Raw genomic sequence first — 21942 nt, 5'->3', positions numbered from 1 at the left:
AATTGAACGTTGAAAATGAGCTGTTCTCAGCCAGCAGAGGTCAAAATAAGCAGTAATGCAAACTCAGTCAGAGACATAGATTTTCACTTGCAACTTGCTTTAACATGTTTAACAGTGCATGAAATGTTGTCTAAAACAAAAAGAAAATGCTTTTTAGTGGCTGGATCTGGTTTTATCACATTCTGAATTGAATGTTGAAAATAAGCTTTACTCAGCCAGCAGAGGTCAAAACAAGCAGTAATGCAAACTCAGTCAGAGACATAGATTTTCACTTGCAACTTTCTTAAACATATTTAACAGTGCATGAAATGTTGTCTAAAACAAAAAGAAAATGCTTTTTAGTGGCTGGATCTGGTTTTATCACATTCTGAATTGAACGTTGAAAATTAGCTTTTCAGAGCCAGCAGAGGTCAAAATAAGCAGTAATGCAAACTCAGTCATAGACATAGATTTTCACTTGCAACTTGCTTTAACATGTTTAACAGTGCATGAAATGTTGTCTAAAACAAAAAGAATGATGCATTTTTGGGGCTGGATCTGGTTTTTTCACATTCTGAATTGAACGTTGAAAATGAGCTGTTCTCAGCCAGCAGAGGTCAAAATAAGCAGTAATGCAAACTCAGTCAGAGACATAGATTTTCACTTGCAACTTGCTTTAACATGTTTAACAGTGCATGAAATGTTGTCTAAAACAAAAAGAATGATGCATTTTTGTGGCTGGATCTGGTTTTATCACATTCTGAATTGAACGTTGAAAATGAGCTGTTTTCAGCCAGCAGAGGTCAAAATAAGCAGTAATGCAAACTCAGTCAGAGACATAGATTTTCACTTGCAACTTGCTTTAACATGTTTAACAGTGCATGAAATGTTGTCTAAAACAAAAAGAATGATGCATTTTAGTAGCTGGATCTGGTTTTATCACATTCTGCATTGGACGTTGAAAATGAGCTTTACTCAGCCAGCAGAGGTCAAAATAAGCAGTAATGCAAACTCAGTCAGAGACATAGATTTTCACTTGCAACTTTCTTAAACATATTTAACAGTGCATGAAATGTTGTCTAAAACAAAAAGAAAATGCTTTTTAGTGGCTGGATCTGGTTTTATCACATTCTGAATTGAACGTTGAAAATGAGCTTTTCAGAGCCAGCAGAGGTCAAAATAAGCAGTAATGCAAACTCAGTCAGAGACATAGATTTTCACTTGCAACTTGCTTTAACATGTTTAACAGTGCATGAAATGTTGTCTAAAACAAAAAGAATGATGCATTTTAGTAGCTGGATCTGGTTTTATCACATTCTGCATTGGACGTTGAAAATGAGCTTTACTCAGCCAGCAGAGGTCAAAATAAGCAGTAATGCAAACTCAGTCAGAGACATAGATTTTCACTTGCAACTGTCTTAAACATATTTAACAGTGCATGAAATGTTGTCTAAAACAAAAAAAAAATGCTTTGTAGTGGCTGGATCTGGTTTTATCACATTCTGCATTGGACGTTGAAAATGAGCTTTACTCAGCCAGCAGAGGTCAAAACAAGCAGTAATGCAAACTCAGTCAGAGACATAGATTTTCACTTGCAACTTTCTTAAACATATTTAACAGTGCATGAAATGTTGTCTAAAACAAAAAGAAAATGCTTTTTAGTGGCTGGATCTGGTTTTATCACATTCTGAATTGAACGTTGAAAATTAGCTTTTCACAGCCAGCAGAGGTCAAAATAAGCAGTAATGCAAACTCAGTCATAGACATAGATTTTCACTTGCAACTTGCTTTAACATGTTTAACAGTGCATGAAATGTTGTCTAAAACAAAAAGAATGATGCATTTTAGTGGCTGGATCTGGTTTTATCACATTCTGAATTGAACGTTGAAAATGAGCTTTTCAGAGCCAGCAGAGGTCAAAATAAGCAGTAATGCAAACTCAGTCAGAGACATAGATTTTCACTTGCAACTTGCTTTAACATGTTTAACAGTGCATGAAATGTTGTCTAAAACAAAAAGAATGATGCATTTTTGTGGCTGGATCTGGTTTTATCACATTCTGAATTGAACGTTGAAAATGAGCTGTTCTCAGCCAGCAGAGGTCAAAATAAGGAGTAATGCAAACTCAGTCAGAGACATAGATTTTCACTTGCAACTTGCTTTACCATGTTTAACAGTGCATGAATTGTTGTCTAAAACAAAAAGAATGATGCATTTTAGTAGCTGGATCTGGTTTTATCACATTCTGCTTTGGACGTTGAAAATGAGCTTTACTCAGCCAGCAGAGGTCAAAATAAGCAGTAATGCAAACTCAGTCAGAGACATAGATTTTCACTTGTAACTTTCTTAAACATATTTAACAGTGCATGAAATGTTGTCTAAAACAAAAAGAATGATGCATTTTTGTGGCTGGATCTGGTTTTATCACATTCTGAATTGAACGTTGAAAATGAGCTGTTCTCAGCCAGCAGAGGTCAAAATAAGGAGTAATGCAAACTCAGTCAGAGACATAGATTTTCACTTGCAACTTGCTTTACCATGTTTAACAGTGCATGAAATGTTGTCTAAAACAAAAAGAATGATGCATTTTAGTAGCTGGATCTGGTTTTATCACATTCTGCTTTGGACGTTGAAAATGAGCTGTTCTCAGCCAGCAGAGGTCAAAATAAGGAGTAATGCAAACTCAGTCAGAGACATAGATTTTCACTTGTAACTTTCTTAAACATGTTTAACAGTGCATGAAATGTTGTCTAAAACAAAAAGAATGATGCATTTTTGGGGCTGGATCTGGTTTTTTCACATTCTGAATTGAACGTTGAAAATGAGCTGTTCTCAGCCAGCAGAGGTCAAAATAAGCAGTAATGCAAACTCAGTCAGAGACATAGATTTTCACTTGCAACTTGCTTTAACATGTTTAACAGTGCATGAAATGTTGTGTAGCGAGGCAGAGGGAAAACACAAACACAATAGATGATGTTACAAACAATGCCCCGGAGGGTGCTTTTATTTACAAGTGGTAATGGGGTGAATGAGTGCTCTTCTTAAAGGTGCGTGCTCAAGTGCTCCGGGGAGATGGTGAAGACTGGTGAGAGGTATGGTGTTGGATCGGTCACGAGCTGGATTCGGCTGTGGGAGAGACAGAGAGAGACAAGCATTAGCGCAGGGAGTCATGTGAAATGAAGCTCAGTTTCCTCCTGTGTGTGGCTGGCTTATATCTCTCCCTGGCTGATGAGGTCCAGCTGTGAGCGATCCGGGGTTGATGAGTGATCCAGCTGGTGTGGATTTGTGCCCAGGGCGACGTGGTACTAGCCGACTCGCTACAGTTGTCTAAAACAAAAAGAATGATGCATTTTAGTAGCTGGATCTGGTTTTATCACATTCTGCATTGGACGTTGAAAATGAGCTTTACTCAGCCAGCAGAGGTCAAAATAAGCAGTAATGCAAACTCAGTCAGAGACATAGATTTTCACTTGCAACTTTCTTAAACATATTTAACAGTGCATGAAATGTTGTCTAAAACAAAAAGAAAATGCTTTTTAGTGGCTGGATCTGGTTTTATCACATTCTGAATTGAATGTTGAAAATGAGCTTTTCAGAGCCAGCAGAGGTCAAAATAAGCAGTAATGCAAACTCAGTTAGAGACAGAGATTTTCACTTGCAACTTGCTTTAACATGTTTAACAGTGCATGAAATGTTGTCTAAAACAAAAAGAATGATGCATTTTTGTGGCTGGATCTGGTTTTATCACATTCTGAATTGAACGTTGAAAATGAGCTGTTCTCAGCCAGCAGAGGTCAAAATAAGCAGTAATGCAAACTCAGTCAGAGACATAGATTTTCACTTGCAACTTGCTTTGACATGTTTAACAGTGCATGAAATATTGTCTAAAACAAAAAGAATGATGCATTTTAGTAGCTGGATCTGGTTTTATCACATTCTGCATTGGACGTTGAAAATGAGCTTTACTCAGCCAGCAGAGGTCAAAATAAGCAGTAATGCAAACTCAGTCAGAGACATAGATTTTCACTTGTGAAGGATTCGGATTTCTGCTTTCCAATCCGTCTCAACATGGACCAACGTTTATCCTTTTCATCATCCTGTTTCTCAGTATTTAACTGTGAATTGATTTTAACTAATGAATAAGTTAAAACTGCTTACTGTAAGAATGTTCTGTGTCCTTGTTTCTCTTTTTGCCTGTCTATTTTAACTTTGTTTCTGGAGACACACAAACCAGGTCATAGGTCATGGAGATCTCTCTCTCTCTCCCCATACAGAGGAGAAGAAGACACCTGTTCTAGTTGTCCTGATATTGCCTATAATATTATAGCTGTTTGATTGATCTATTTTTGAATATAATAAATTTTAATGTAATTCCTTTTCGTGTGGAGATAGACTGTGTGTAGCCAAGATATTGTTGCAGACTGTTGATGGAAACAGTCTTGAACCAGCCTGATAACACAGCTGAACGTACAAGAAACATCCTTGAGTCTTTAGCACAGATGGTCTTTTGTGTCTATTGTTTTCCTGGTTTAGCTTTCTACAGGTCGGAGATCAGCTCGTAATAACTTAGGGCGACCTCACCTCTAGGCATCAGGTCGCCATCCATATCTGGTGACAGATACGATGCTTTCTTTGACGCACACATTAAGGCCATCCATATCTGGAAGTAGATACTATGTTTCTTTGACGCATGTATTTAGAATTGTCTATTTCTGTTGTAACCAATGAGAACTGTTTACCTGGATCCCACCCTTTCTGGACTTGTGTAAAGAGTATAATTGTTTGATTGTTGAAACTGTAAGCAGAGCGGCCTAGGAACTCATTGTGAGTGTTGAAGCTGGCTTCTGCGGATGAAACTGCAAACTATCTTCAGTAAACTTGATTTATTTATTTAAATCTCTGACTCCGGCTCTTCTTCATCTACCAGACTGGTCATTCTTTGGGTTAAACTGTAAACTATCCCTACAATGCAGTTAGTCACGAAAAATTATCGAAACTCGACTGTTTACTATTCTCTTTAAATTATCCAAGAGAAATATATTAGTGTGCACTTTAATTCATATGTGTTAGCCTATGTGAATCAATTATATTTTTTGTTCAAGCTGTAATGGTCAGTTAATGTAAAACTGAACGTCTTAAAGCAGATTTTGATGTTTTTTTTTGTTTGTTTTTTATGTTATTGACAGTGATAAATTCTGATTTAAATGAATGGGTAACAATATTTCGGTGTAACTGTTCATGAATCTGCTGTATTAGTGGTAAAAATTACTCATGTACGTTAGTTATAGAGGTAAGGTTGGCTTTATATTCACACATTCGTTCAGTGACACACTCCCTATTTCAGACATCCCAAGTCTCCCGGAAGTTGCGGGACTATCCCTCAAATGCATAGAGACTCCCGCATGCCCGCAAATGAATGATAATCTCGCGGAAATAGCGCGTCTCCCGCCCGGTCCTTGCGCACCCCTCGCCATACTCCACCGCATCCCTCCTAGCTCTTCAGGTACGTCGCCCTCAACTCGCTGCCACCGCTCTTCAGGTACGTCTCGCGCGCACACGCCCCTACTCAGATACGTCACTCACTAAACCCCGATACCCCCATACAAAACCAACTTTACCTGTATCAGGTAGTTAACGTATGCTTGTTTACATTAGCTTCTTGCAAAGTGCATTGTCCCGAAAGACTCTTAAGCCGTTTCCAATGCATTGTTTCATTTGTGACGATTTGGCATAATGTTAACTTAACAATAGCGGCCACAATGAGCATATTGTTTAGCTGTGTATTTGCTCAATGAGCACTGCGCTACGTCCAATCTTGCCCCACTGTATTTTTTTATATAATCAATTTCAGTTCTGTTCTTAAGTGACTCAATTAATTTGAAATATAAAATGTCCTTGTTTTTATTGTGTAATTATTTTTATGATAGTTTTACATTCTTTATGTAAAGCACTTTGAATTAGCATTGTGTATAAAATATGCTACAGTATAAATAAACTTGCCTTGCAGTGTCATAGACTAGATAAAATGATTGAGGTAAAGTTGGTTTTATATTCACACATACGTTCAGTGACAGCTCCATACATTGTTTACTATAGTACTTTGAATATTCGGACTGAAATCCCATGGAAGTATGACTTAAAAACAGCATTAATAATATGAATAATAACAATAAATTTTAATTGTGTAGCACTTCCCTACATGCATGCAACTCAAAGCGCTTCACAAACAACAAACAAGCATTGTAAAATAAACCAAATAAAAAATTTTTATTGACAAATAAAGCAAAATAAACAACAAATATATACTCAGATAAAAGCATACATGTACACGCATGCATATATCTACACAATCACACACAATAGTCCTTACATGCATGCACACACTGTACATATATATACATAAACCTAAACAATTTACATAAATTGCATACATTTCTCAAACTGTGAACAATGCTGTACTTTGATGGTTGTTGGTGTAGTGGTTTTCTTGGTTCTTCTCTTACTAAATCAAACTCAGTCTGGAGGTTATGAATATCAGAAGAATATACTTTATTGTCGACAACAAAGGAGAACTTTCAGGAGACGCCCAGTAGCATCTCTGTCTGAAAAATTCTGCCTCACTCCTGTTCTGGCCTTATTTAAATACCCTTTTACATCCGTTGTTTTCCTTTGTTCTCCATATATTACACAAGATCCCTCCTAGTTTAACCCCTGACCCCAAATACCACCTCTGACATCTGTTTCCTGAGACACCTCAGGCTCTTTTACCACTCTCTTTTCATCCCTTCTTTTATGACCCCTAGTTGTTTCCTCAGGCCATTTCCCCTTTCCAATTGTTTTAATGGTATGCAAGTCTACAAGCAGATTATACAATATAACCTGAATATATAGATTAACTTCACACTCCAAAGAGCACAAAATCCACCTCATATAATCCCTCCTCTTAAGACTTTAAGTCTTAATATTCTTGCTTTTGGCCCATAGTGCAACTCCATGATCTAGCCCTCAGCCATATTACCTAATGACAAATATATGTCACAGTATTATTACAAATGACCAAATCATGTAATTGCACTTTGTAATAGAATCACGCCAAACCTCTGTGTCCTGTTCTGACGAGGACACAGTAAAAGACTTGATTCTATTTTGTTGATATTATAAAAAGTAGTATTTTAAGCATACAATTAGTTATCTATTTGCTTCTGGGGGTCATGATTATTTAACATACAGTAAAGAATAAAACTAAAACAAAAAATGAACATGCACAATCTCCCAATCTAGGGTCACAACACAATATTCTAATCTAACACCCACAAAACATAATCCGTAGAGTACGTTGATCTTCAGCTCAGATACTTTGCGTATCGTAGAGAGCCGCCGTTTTGGGGTAGAGGTTACTAGCACTTAACACCCAAGGCATGGATCCTCTTCATCATCCTCTTCTTTATCTAAACTATAAAAATTTTTAGCACTAGTTCATCTTTTTGACCCTAAATCTGGCACATACTTGCGAGCATTCTTTGTTTCGTTCTAGCCTTAAAAAGTGTTGCTAAAGACTTTATGTTGAGAGTCTATAACCTGAAGTTGTGGTGATTATCATCACTTGAATTTGTGGCACCTTCTGTATTTCTCACTCAGGTATATAATCAGAATTACTCTTTTAACTGTTCTGATGAACTGCTTCTGCCACACTTTGCAATTCGTTGGTTTGAGCTTTGGGATTTTCTGCCTCCTCTGTTTCCCGTTAACTTTCTCTTGTTGGAGCTTTTTCCTTTGGCTGTCTTGTGCTGTGGTCCCGATGGTACACAGTTGATGGCATCCCCCTTGGCAATGTTGGCATAAGGTCCTTTTCTCCTGACTTCCCTCCACTTTCTCCAAAGCACCTCAGATATACTCGATCACCGGATTAATCTCCTGCTTCTGCTCCTTTCTGGTTTCCTGTACAGATATCACTTTGCACATGGCAGTTAGTTTCCTCATAAAAGACCAAACTTCTTTCCAATGCATTAGAAATGTTCTCCAAACATTCCACAAGGTTAAATAGGAGATTACATGCAAGGGTCTACCCAATAGTACTTCATGCAATGTTAGTTGCTTGTTTCTGTCAGTTTTCATGCAATCATTAATGAAAAAGGTATATTATTTTAACACATCTTGTTAAACTAGGCCTTGATGAATCATCTTTAGCTCTTTCAATAATTCCTTACAATTATGTGTAATTTCTCAATTTTCTTTATTTCCAATACTTTATCAATTCATTTATTTATCTATTCACTGAATTATATATCCACTTATTTATCTACTTAATTACCTTTATTCACTTTAATTGACTTTACTTACTTTAATTTATTTTTAAATGCGGACACATTATTTGAACTTTCTTCAGAGGTTATTCCAAATCTGAGACTTCTCTTGTCTTAAATGTAATAACTGTTCCTTCTTCCCTGTTCTGCTGATGGAATTACCTTCACTCATCTACCAAAACTGTCATGCCCAAAAGTTTGTATCTCTTGCCCTAAGCTAATTTTATCATTTCACAACATCCACAATCAAGTTCTTGAATATCCCCTTAAGCCTATTGCTGATCTTTTACTCACATTCTACTTTGCACAAATGTCACATGTGGACAACAATTCACTAATCACTGCATTCAAAAAGGCGATCATTTTTTCAAATCATTTTGCTTGCTGCTTAATTTTCCTTATCATTTCACTCTTGGTTCAATCCATGTACATCACCAATGACAATATCTAGAAATGCTGTTGTATCAACAATCTGTACTTCCTATTACAAAAATCATACCTATCTTTTTTTGCTTCCCTTTGATGCTACACATGTTCATAAAGACTAGTACTTTGTTTATCTGTACTATAATCTAATTAAGGTTGTGACTCTATACTATTGTTAGACCTGCTACCCTATTTTCTTTAATGAAAAATCAATTTTCTTATTTATCATCTTATCAGTTATTATTGCATCTGGAGTAGATACAGAATCTTGTTAACACTAAACCAATCATCCCTAAAAAAAATTATTTCTGTCTTTTACTTAGCTTGAGCTAGATGTACCTGCAGATAACTAAATCCTACACGTTACAATATCCATCATGAAATATTTTAAATTCTTTTATGCATTCTAACGTATGTAACTATGTAAATCAGCCTATTTACTTTAAGTGTAACCAAGTGTCTACCCTCCTCTGTTAATAACCTAAACAGAAATCAATTAATTACTTTAACATAGTTGGCATCCAAACTAAAAAATTTAAGTACAGTGCGTGTTAGGAACCTCAGCTAAGAAATTCTCTATTACTGACTGTTCTTAAATCATAAATTTTACAACATTTACTTTTGCCTGTTTTGACTAATGCCATAATCAAAATTAAATTCAAATCAAATTCAAATAGAATCCATTTCATCAGTCACCTACACCATCACAACCGAATTGAAATTGACTTTACTTAGAAATGCCATAACATATCTAAATGTTTCTATTATTGCTATGTTCTCAAAAGTTTCAATAATGCCTATTCCAGCATATAACAGACCTGCATCTGGTTTAATTTTAATTAATCCTCCCTATGCTGGTTAATTTTGTTTTCCCTTAATGTCCTGAACTCATAATAATTGTTAAAACTTGACACCTAAGTAATTTCTTATTTCTGAGCTATTTCTTATTTTGCATTTTCTATTAATTAACATTTTTCACTTTTCAGCATTTTCAGCTCCTAATTCCTTCCTGTTCTCACATCAAACTGGTTATTCATAAACTTTTGTTGTAATTTTCTACAAGTTGACTGAAAAATCACTGGATTTCTTTATAGGTTCCTCTCTATCTGATCTGATTATTCATCTTTAGTCCTTTTTGTCTTTAGTCTTTTTTGCTTTTAATTTTTCCTTCACATATGTAAAACAACCTGTTTTCTGTTTTTAAACACTTTTCTCTTTCAAATATATTTTTTAGTACATTTAGAATTGTTACTTTTTGACCTATTCAGTACTGTGAGTTCATTTCATTTTTTTTTCATTCTCTTCAAGTATAAATCACTTTTCTGTCTTAATCTCTGACATAATTTTTCTCCCTTATCTTGGTTTAGTTTACTCAAAATAAGTTTTCCCCAATTTTAACTTAAATTTTTAACTCCATCAACTTCTAACCCAAATTATTTTTTTTTTTTCAGTTATCAAAAAATGTCTTTATTATCTTTTTTTATCACCACCATGCATCATAATTTATCCTCCTATGTTCAATAATCTCTATGAGTTAACCTATGAAAATGAACCAAAATAATCTAACATTCTTCATAATTTATCATTTCAACCTTACACATTTAAAGTTTCATTGTACATTATCATCTAAGACTTTTCTTGCAGTTTACATGATACTTTTCTATTTATTAAATTGACAGGAGTCTGATTTGATACAAGAATGGGTAGCTACACTTTTGCTCTTATTTTTGCCCTCTGAGTGGTCACATTGTACTCAATTTGGACTATAGGTCGACTGCTTTGAGATGGACTGCCAGACTCCCCCTCCTCACACCCTGAGAAGACAACTGGTTCATAGATTGGTGCAGTCATTTCTGTGGTGTCCATATCAGGGCACAGTGTTTCCCCCTTCTCTCTTAGTGCTGGCTTCTTTTCTTTTGTTGAGCTGATGTAAAGTTCTGGTGGAGCGCTTTTTCTCTTTGATCAGTTCATCGTTAGCTTGTTTGCCTCTTTTTAGTGTCTCTGAACATAAGTAGCCTTTCCAGTCCTCAGTAATTCCTGGGTATGCAGTGCCTGCCTCACTGCTTTCACAAATGTCCACAGCCAACAGTTTGTCCATTGTGTTTTTCAAACACCTTATCCATTTGCTAGTGCACTCAGAGATGTCTAGTAGGTAAGAGACCACAGTCCCCCAAAGTCCATCCCTATGTCCTCTTAAGTAATATATGGAATTTAGCTCATAAAAGTCTTTCCTTCTTTCCCATTTTTTTTTCATCAAATGAAGACTCCTCTCATCTATTTTCTCCTCTTTACGGTTTAACAGTTTATTTTTCTCTAATTCACAATCATTTTATCATATGTAAATGTTTGATTTTCTATTTCTTCAGTGTTCTTCTAAATAATTTCTTTAGCTTCAGATTATGCTTTACTTTACATTTCTCCTCATCTATGCTATTGTTCCTTGACTAGCCACTCATTTTTACATCAAATTTTAATTTCCCTAACATTTTCTATACTCAGTTTCTATTTTCTCACTGCTTGCATCTGTAAAAGGGGGCACTCAGGGGTAGACCCTCGACCCCTAAGACTAACCCAAAGATGGTCTTCCCAATGGTAAGTATCCAAGTTAATGGACAGTGACAAGCAGAGTAATCACGGTTCAAGCAAATCCCAATTTTATTTCTTACATTTACTATTTAAAACATTGAGCTCAACATCACAATAAAAATGTTGCCTTAATTACACAGTGTTCCTAGTAACAAAAACACCAATTAAGGACACCGTCCTAACTCTGAATTCATAAGCGCTTAAAGCATCATCCCCACAAATGGACAGGTAGATGGATCAATGTGTACCCGATATCACTCTAGAACACCATACATTTAGCCAAAAAAAAAAGGAAATAGACGCAACAAAAAATCATAATAGACAAAATCAATACAATACCTCAAAAAAATCCATACAACCATAAACCCACCCACAAATGGCATAAACCGAATCAATAAAGCTAGTTGGGTGGTGATTCTAGAACACAACCAAAAAAAAATACATAGCAATAAAAAAAACATTAAACAATATCAATACAAATACCAGAAAGACTATACCAATATAAATCCCACCCGCAATCAACAAAAATGAAATTGGTAATCAGTTGTTATTTCTTGGTTATTCAATGTGTCCCACTCCAGCATATAATAAAACCCAAATAGGAACCACTATGTAGGACCCCTAGATGTTGAAAACAAAATCATACACCTCAAACAAAACAAAAAATCAAAATATAGTAAATCATATACACCACAAACCACACAATTCAAAATATCACCGTCACACCAACCTTGGTTCCGATTGGGCAATACTAAGCAAATAAGTTAGTGTCACATCATCACTACAATCATAACAACGACACCAACTTCTAAAAATAATAATCATAAACTAATAATAATGACAACAGCAACCAAAGCAACCCATACAAAGAAAAAAGAGAAAAACGAAATGGAATAACACTTCGTACAAACTCACATCACTCAAAGCAAATAACAAACACACTAGGCTAAGATGGTTTCTGACGGCAACACTCGTAGATGGTTTGAGGACCTGTATAAATCATACAGCGAGCGCGCATGAATGAGGCAGCGCACATGAATTGGCCAAGGAGGATGGAGTCCGAAGCGCTTGCGTCTGATGTCCACACACGCACGCGTAGGAATGCCGTTCAGAATAGGGCCAGATGCCACTTAAATTACAGCAAAGCAGCAGCTAGCAGACTCTGCAAAACAACAACATTCCTTAAAACTCTTTTCCCTTTTTTTTTTTTCTACGTTTACTCTAACACACAAAACTTACCTTTGGAATAAACTCTACATTACGCCCATAAATTGGCCGCACATAATCAGGTTAATTTCAGACTGCCACCACTATCCTAAAAAGAAAAATACACTCATGTAAACTTAATAATCCATTCCATCTTACTCACGGTTTCTAACATGCTCTACTCACTGGAGGGCTAGTGGAGAGACTCCCATCAACCGGTCCAAACAACAAAATGCCAACCCGAGACGGAGCGCGCACCTGCTCATATAAAGCCTTGACGTGATTGGCACGCAACGCACGCACCTAAAGGGTCCGCCTACCACAATCTACCCCCAGCTTTTCAAACATTGTCCCAATGATTTAGCTATAACCAAGGGCGAAAAGTCCTACCATACTCTTGCTCCGAGGGATTCCCAGCCTGTACCAATAAACTAGCCGATACATTACCAGTCACTGCTTTGGGCAAATGATAACGATTAGAATGCTTCCCTGCAGTCACTCTATTTGATCTCCGTAAACTCCCCATCCCTTCAACAGAGGGCCCCCCAACTGGTACGTTATGTACTGGGGCCAAGGAGGAAACCTCACTAGATGTTTTATCTTGGCCTATTAGCAACAAATCATCTTCCGAAGAAGTAGGTCCCAGAGTTTTAACTACAACCACTACAGAATCGTCAGCACACTCGCATTGTCCAGAATCCTGATCTAGTAACCCTAAATCAATGTGGTTAGTCGGTTGTACAGTGGTAGGTGCCAACTTTAATAAGGACCTATGTACATGTTTAATCCGGGAAGGCTCTTCTAAAGGAGAAATGCTGTACACCTGCCCCCCATCCCGCGGGGCCCTCACTATCTTATACAATGTGGTCGACCAGTTTATTTGAATTTTATTTCGACCCCGAACTCCACTTTCACGCAACTGCACAATATAGTTCTCCATCAAAGGTTGACCCTTCACTGTCTGATCGTACAACGTCTTCCTATAATCTGCTGCTGCGTCCAGCAGTCTTTCACTCTTCCATATGTGTCTCTTAACCCTTCTTGATGCTTTGCCACCCAATCTTCCACACTACCCATAACCGGTTCTTCAACCGCAGCAAGCAGAAAATCTACCGGCAACCGAGGGTTCTGACCAAACATTAAAAAATGAGGAGACTCCCCAGTTGAATGGTGGCAAGTGGTATTATAAGTAAACACCACCTGTGCCAAGTGCGAGGTCCAAGAACGTTTCTGTTCAGGTGGAAGGGAACGGAGCAGATCATGCAGCGTGCGATTAAACCGTTCACACTGTCCATTCCCTTGTGGATGATATGGGGTCGTGTGCGTCTTCTGGATTCCATAAAGTTGACATAATTGAGCAATCACCGCACTTTCAAAATTCCGCCCCTGGTCAGAGTGAATCCTAGCCGGCACACCCAGTTTATAAAACCATTCTTGGACCAAAACACTAGCCACCGTGGTCGCCCGCTGATCCCTTGTTGGCACCGCTAAAGTGTATTTAGAAAATACATCCGTCATAATTAGAACATGCTCACGCCCATCACTAGATGGTTCTAATAACGTGAAATCAACCGCCAATATCTGATTGGGCTTGGATGCCAACAAATGGCCCATGGGGGCACGTGCTGGTGGCTTGCTAGACTTCGAAATGGCACACTGCCAACAATTCTGGCAGCGTTCCTGCACATATGCACTCATACTTGGCCAATAACACCTCCTGCGAATCAAGTCATAAGTTCGATCTCTGCCCTGATGACCATGCCCATCATGCAGCTGCTGAAATACCTCATCCCACAGCACCTCTGGTAGTACTAATTGATCTATCTCCTCCCCCCCGTCAGGGAGCTTCAGTTGCCGATACAACAATCCTCCCTTTAAAGCCAATCTTCCCCATTGTCGTAAAAGCTCCAACCCAAACTTTGACATTAACTGTCGCTCCGCCTTTGAGGGATACTTCTTCATAGAAAAGAACCTGAGAAATGGCCCCACTGTTGGATCACCTGCCTGCATTTGCTGTAGTTGTTCTCTGGAATACAGTGGGAAGACAGTAATAGCATGTTGCTCTGCTCCTACCAAATCACCTTTTTCCCTCTGACAATTGTCAGCTGTGCGAAGCCTCTCAGGTAGTGGTGTACCCGACAATGGTTTCGACCTCCCAGAGGAATACTGTCTTGACAAGGAATCAGCATTTCCATTTACACGGCCAGGGCGATACTTTATCTCATAATCAAAAATCTCCAACTGGGACACCCAACGTTGTTCGGTTGCACCTAACTTGGCGGTACTCAAATAGCTCAATGGATTATTATCAGTATAAACTGTGCAGTGATGGCCCAAGAGATAATCCTTGAACTTTTCTGCCATTGCCCATTTTAGGGCAAGAAGTTCTAACTTCATAGAGCTATAGTTCTCCATATTCCTTTCTGTTGGCCTAAGCCCTCGACTAGCATAGGCCACTGGCCGCAACTTACCACCCTGCTCCTGGCTAAGCACTGCACCTAACCCTAAATGGCTAGCATCCACATCAAGCAAGAATGGCTTAGAAAAATCAGCATATGCCAAGACAGGGGCAGTTACCAACTTATTTTTAAGATACTGGAACCCCTCTTCACACTCTGGGGTCCAGCAACTTTCCATTGGTTTACCTGACCCCCTTCTTTTCTTTGTGCCAATCAATTCTGCTACCAAGCGATGGAGAGGGGCAGCCAACTTTGCAAACCCCTCTACGAATCGACGATAGTAGCTTGCAAACCCTAGAAATGATCTTAGATCTGCAACATTGTTCGGCCACTTCCATTCTGCCACTGTGCTTATTTTACCCGGGTCAGTAGAGACACCCTCCCTCGAAACAACATGCCCCAAGTAATGTACTTCTTGACGGAAAAAACAGCACTTATCCAATTTTGCTTTTAAGCCCTCTTGTTGCAGACAGCCAAACACCAACTCCAGCCGTTCCAGGTGTTGGGATACGGTGGACGAAAAAATAATAATATCGTCCAGGTACAACAACAATGTTTGGAACCGTTGATCCCCAAACATCCGCTCCATCAACCTTTGGAACGTGCTTGGGGCATTGCACAGCCCGAAGGGCATCCGATTAAATTCAGACAGCCCAAAGGGTGTGCAAAAGGCCGTCTTGCTCTTATCCTGCTCTGCCACTGGAACTTGATTGTATCCACTTACCAAGTCTAAAGTAGAGAACCACTGTGCTCCCGAAAGGGCGTCCAGAGTCTCTTCTATGCGAGGTAAGGGGAATGCATCCTTTCTTGTTTTCTGATTTAACTGACGATAGTCCACACACAATCGTATCTTACCATCTTTTTTCTTGACCACCACTATTGGGGAAGCAAATGGACTACTACTTTCCCGAACCACTTGACTTGCAAGCAGTTGTTGAACATGCTCTTTAACAGCAGCATAATCAGATGGTGGAATACGGCGATACCTCTGCCGTACGGGGGCAGGATCTATTAATGGGATCTCGTGTGTGATTAAGCTAGTACAACCTAAATCACACTCGTTACTTGAAAAGACAGATCTAAACCTAGTCAACAGATCCCTTACCTGTCTCCTTTCCTCTAGGGAAAGATGCTCTAATTCTAATCCCTTAATTGCCTTACTCACCTCATCAATTTCCCCAACTTGTGACGAGACTGTGGCGCACAATTCCGGAGCTGAACCTGGACAAGAAACAATAATATTCCCTGGCCAATTAACCGGCTGAGCTGGACACAACCTTCCCACCACTACTCGTGGTTGCAACAGAACATCATGCTCACTAATATTGACCAGAGGAATTCTTGCAATGCTCGCTTGCACTGAAACCAGTGATATGGAGGCCAATACACCCGATGGAAGTGGGTTCCCCTCATCCAAAGGCTCATAAAGGGCCATAGACAAGGCTCCACAGTGTGCAGTACATGTAACCGAAACAAACTGTAAGGAATTGGCTGGAATACGAACAGCTCGCCTCCCCCTCACACGAACCAGTCCACCGGTAAATTCTGGCCTCCCCGAACCATCAGCTTGGCAGTACTGCATTGCCATCTGCCATGCTGGGGCTTCCTTAACTATGGGGAGATCAAACAACTCTGTCCCACGTTGATTAAACAGCTCTCGGAAGCACTCTCCTATCACATTCATTCCCAATAAGCCTGGCAGCCCTGAAGTTGTGAGGCCCTGAACAGGGTCCTTCACGATCAAGACCCCTTTCTTATGAATGACTCTACCCAATATAACAAAATCCAACTCCAGATATCCTACAAACGGAATAACTGAACCGTTAGCAGCACGAAGCTGCAACCACCCACAATTATTTAACCTTTCCTTACCCCAAGGCTCAAAATGTGCTAGAAAGAAACTCTCCGTGATCGTTGTTACCATAGAGCCAGTGTCCAATAAACATGGGACATTAACCCCACCCATGTTAACCATAACCGAAGGGCACTTACCCAGAAGGGTAGAAGGCGATTCATTAAGGGGGGCAAGAACTGCAGAGCCTGGTACTACCCCTTCTGAACTGCGGCTCGTCAGTGCAGAGGGTTGTAGTTTTCCGCCTGTCCATCACGTGCAAGTACATTACTACATACGCGGGCCTGTTGGTCTTTGGAGTAAGGCTGCGCTGACGTACAATTCCGAGCAATATGCCCAGGCTGATTACAACGCCTACAAATAATAGGTCCTTGCCGTCTAGCATAACCGCCTCCCTGTTGGGACTGGAGTTGCTGTAAACTTTGAGTAAGTAAATTAAGCTGTTCTTGCTGGGCTCTCATCATTTTCTTTATCTCCATTAACTCTGAGGTGTTAACATTAAGTGACTCAGAGGAAACCATCTGTCCCTGTACCCTATACTGAAGCGCAGAGGAAACTGGGACAGAATTACTTCTCTCCCTCATCTCATAGTGAAATCCCTCTTCCACCCACCTAATGGCTTCTTTTCGAATATCCAAAAGAGTGGACGTAGGATTTAATCTAACATGCCGTTTAAGTTCCCGTCTCAACCCACTATCAAGCACATGTTCTACAAACTGGTCTCGAAGTAGGACGTCCGAATTAGGTATACCCCCTGGAGCCTGTTGGACTACCTTCTCCATTAGGGCAAACAGAGCATGTGAATACTCCTGTAGGGATTCCCCCTCTAGCTGTCTCCGAGCAAAAAAACTTTGCTGTAAAGCAATATAGGACTGTGGGTATCCATAAAGTTCTTGTAAAATCAAAAAGATTTGCTCTGGGGTTTCCCTATCCTTCTGGGCTCTATACTTAATTTCATTCTTAGCAGGACCCCCCAAATGATCAATCACAAACAAAACCTGCTCAGCTGAAGGCAAATGTCGACCCTTTAAGCAAGCCTGGATCTCCTCCACCCATTCAAATACACTGTCTTCACCCCTTCCACTAAAAACACGACACTTCCGTTCCCTAGGAACGTAGACTATCCGTTCAACTATGGGACTAGGGGCAGGAATGCTACTCACAGTCGATGAAGCTGTGGCTGCTGCAGCTTGACTCGACTGTTGTTGATGCAACCGCTCATTCTCTCCCCTCAGTGACTCCACCTGCTGTCGCAACTCCTCCAATTCCTTCTCCATACTTAGCTCTTACCACCAGGTAAAGGAAGAGGAAAACAGAAAACACAAACCCCTACAAATCACACGACTGAACTCACCAACTGCCAACTGCTGCTTTGCTGTAAAAAAACGAGATCAGAAAATAAGATACAACGCACAATAACAATACCACACACCGAACAATATGCAACAAAACTGGTAGGCGAGAAAGAGAAAAAAAAACAAAATCTAACCCACAATATGATATTCTCTGCTTGTCACAATGTCCTGCCGACTACGCCAATTGTAAAAGGGGGCACTCAGGGGTAGACCCTCGACCCCTAAGACTAACCCAAAGATGGTCTTCCCAATGGTAAGTATCCAAGTTAATGGACAGTGACAAGCAGAGTAATCACGGTTCAAGAAAATCCCAATTTTATTTCTTACATTTACTATTTAAAACATTGAGCTCAACATCACAATAAAAATGTTGCCTTAATTACACAGTGTTCCTAGTAACAAAAACACCAATTAAGGACACCGTCCTAACTTTAAATTCATAAGCGCTTAAAGCATCATCCCCACAAATGGACAGGTAGATGGATCAATGTGTACCCGATATCACTCTAGAACACCATACATTTAGCCAAAAAAAAAAGGAAATAGACGCAACAAAAAATCATAATAGACAAAATCAATACAATACCCCAAAAAAATCCATACAACCATAAACCCACCCACAAATGGCATAAACCGAATCAATAAAGCTAGTTGGGTGGTGATTCTAGAACAACCAAAAAAAAAATACATAGCAATAAAAAAAAACATTAAACAATATCAATACAAATACCAGAAAGACTATACCAATATAAATCCCACCCGCAATCAACAAAAATGAAATTGGTAATCAGTTGTTATTTCTTGGTTATTCAATGTGTCCCACTCCAGCATATAATAAAACCCAAATAGGAACCACTATGTAGGACCCCTAGATGTTGAAAACAAAATCATACACCTCAAACAAAACAAAAAATCAAAATATAGTAAATCATATACACCACAAACCACACAATTCAAAATATCACCGTCACACCAACCTTGGTTCCGATTGGGCAATACTAAGCAAATAAGTTAGTGTCACATCATCACTACAATCATAACAACGACACCAACTTCTAAAAATAATAATCATAAACTAATAATAATGACAACAGCAACCAAAGCAACCCATACAAAGAAAAAAGAGAAAAACGAAATGGAATAACACTTCGTACAAACTCACATCACTCAAAGCAAATAACAAACACACTAGGCTAAGATGGTTTCCGACGGTAACACTCGTAGATGGTTTGAGGACCTGTATAAATCATACAGCGAGCGCGCATGAATGAGGCAGCGCACATGAATTGGCCAAGGAGGATGGAGTCCGAAGCGCTTGCGTCTGATGTCCACACACGCACGCGTAGGAATGCCGTTCAGAATAGGGCCAGATGCCACTTAAATTACAGCAAAGCAGCAGCTAGCAGACTCTGCAAAACAACAACATTCCTTAAAACTCTTTTCCCTTTTTTTTTTTCTACGTTTACTCTAACACACAAAACTTACCTTTGGAATAAACTCTACATTACGCCCATAAATTGGCCGCACATAATCAGGTTAATTTCAGACTGCCACCACTATCCTTAAAAGAAAAATACACTCATGTAAACTTAATAATCCATTCCATCTTACTCACGGTTTCTAACATGCTCTACTCACTGGAGGGCTAGTGGAGAGACTCCCATCAACCGGTCCAAACAACAAAATGCCAACCCGAGACGGAGCGCGCACCTGCTCATATAAAGCCTTGACGTGATTGGCACGCAACGCACGCACCTAAAGGGTCCGCCTACCACACATCAAATGTTTCCTCTGTTTGCCATTTGTCATTATCTTATCTTTTATTTTCTCTGTCACGTATTTTAGTATTGCATTTCTTTTTTTTTTTCATATCTGTTTTTCCCTACTTGATTTAATTCAACAATACTACATGGTGGCCCAATATCTGGTATAACTGTTCAAAATCATTACTGCTATAGCTCATAGTTAATATTATTAATTAAATTCACATATTTATTTACTAAAAGCATTTTTCATTTTTGGAAGTGCAATGCATACTTATCAATTTAGCTTCTTACTGCATAAACTTTAAAATTTATTTTCAACTCACTCTAACGCATTCTTTAACATTTACCTAGCTTCTATGATTTTCATCTAAATCCCTTTACTTTACTACAAATAGATGATGGCTTAGATCTTATGTAGCTGACTTTGAGAAAGATGAAACAAACATTTGTATTGCCCTTAAATACAAACAAATTCTCTAAAGTCAATTATTTCTTCAAATTGTTACTGCTTTTTACTTTTTATCTTATCTGTTCAATGTGCCTATACTGTAAGCATATTTTAAACATCTACTTTTATCTATGAAACAGTGAACTTATTTTTTCTATTTATATTTTATTCTTTTTCCTTTCCGTAATTTGAGTTTTTAGCTCTTAGGTTTTCTTATACATTTTAAAGCTTATTTTGTTACACATTTTATCACTAAATCTTCAATTAATCAATATTCATTTTTCAAGTTTTCTTTTTCTATTTTATTCTCAATCAAAACCTAACTTATATGTTATTCATTCATATTTATTTAGTAAATCTATTTGTTTATTAATACATTCTTTTACTCCATACTTCCTTTATCTCCATATATATTGATCACTATGGCTTCATTTATTCTTTTTCATTAGTAGAGTTTCAAACTCTTTTCTATATAATATAACTCTATTATTAGTATTTCCTCATTTCATTTTTCTTACTATACTACTTTATAATATATCTATTCATTAATAACTTATATTCTATCCAAATTATGTTAAAGTCTATGTCATTATTTTATCTATAGTTTGATCTCCTCTCTTTTAACTCTCCTCTTCTCTGTTTCCCTAGTGCTGTAAATAGACAATCTATTTATTGTTCACACATGGACACCATAAATCTCTCCCTTACCCCCCTCCTGGAGCAGACTGTCTTTCACCTGTTGCTATGTAAAGAATTTAAGTCCACTCTGCCTATTGTTCTTTTTTAACATATTCAAACTTAAAACACAAAGATAATTTCAGAAAAATGTTTATTCTTCTGCTTTTTACTCTGTGTCTTTCAAATGCACATGTTCCATTAGTTTTAATTTAGGAGACTCCTTTCTTTCTATCATAATCTCTTCTCTTAAACTGCATCAATCACTTTTCTTCTTGCTCTTTAAATCACACCACACATATGCAGCCCTCCTTTTATATTATAATATACTCTAATCATTATTTTAACCTACTCTTTTTTTGAAAACAAACTTAACACATTCACACTTCTAATCTTATTACTTTTCCTCTTCTCATTCACTCCTTTCCTCCACTCAGTGTAACAGGAGCTGCATCCCCCCATCCTCATTTCATTCAAGGAGGAGGAAGGCAGTCTTCTCTGCACACCAATGTGGACTATTTTGCCACAACCTGAAGCAGCAAATACACAAACACTTCAATTAAATAAATACTCTACACTACACTCCTCTTGAGTGACCTGTCCGAGCAGCCTCTAACCTTAGAGCGGTAACCACAGGTTTTCTTGCCTACCCATGCAGCCCTTTGTTTATCTCATTTAACAAAGCGGTATCGTAGGTCTTAGCGCGCATCTCTCTACTTTAATCTGCTTTAATCTCTTAACTGTTACCACACATTAAGGACTCTCTCTTAAAACTTATAAATGCTCTATGCATATCTTACATCATTAATAATTTCCCAAATCTGGGTAACAGTTACTAGTTAATGTTTATCCTATCCATCAAGGCCCACTTAGGAAAACACAGATCA

The 21942-nt window shown here is 38.4% G+C and overlaps 1 long non-coding RNA gene across 1 annotated transcript; it reads right to left on the bottom strand.

Annotated features, from left to right (window-relative positions):
- Window positions 1-6222: 6222 nt before the first annotated feature.
- LOC141381363 (uncharacterized) lies at window positions 6223-21512 on the bottom strand. Its single transcript, XR_012401372.1, has 3 exons — window positions 19805-21512; window positions 19652-19727; window positions 6223-19575 (listed from the first exon to the last, which is right to left on the bottom strand). It is a non-coding gene; the product is annotated as an uncharacterized lncRNA (long non-coding RNA).
- Between the last annotated feature and the right edge of the window lie 430 nt (window positions 21513-21942).

The sequence above is a fragment of the Danio rerio genome, chromosome 3, assembly GCF_049306965.1.
Source record: "Danio rerio strain Tuebingen ecotype United States chromosome 3, GRCz12tu, whole genome shotgun sequence".
NCBI classification, from domain to species: Eukaryota; Metazoa; Chordata; class Actinopteri; order Cypriniformes; family Danionidae; genus Danio; species Danio rerio.
The sequence above is the reverse complement of the archived record's forward strand: the minus strand, read 5'-3'. Positions and strand labels throughout refer to the sequence as shown.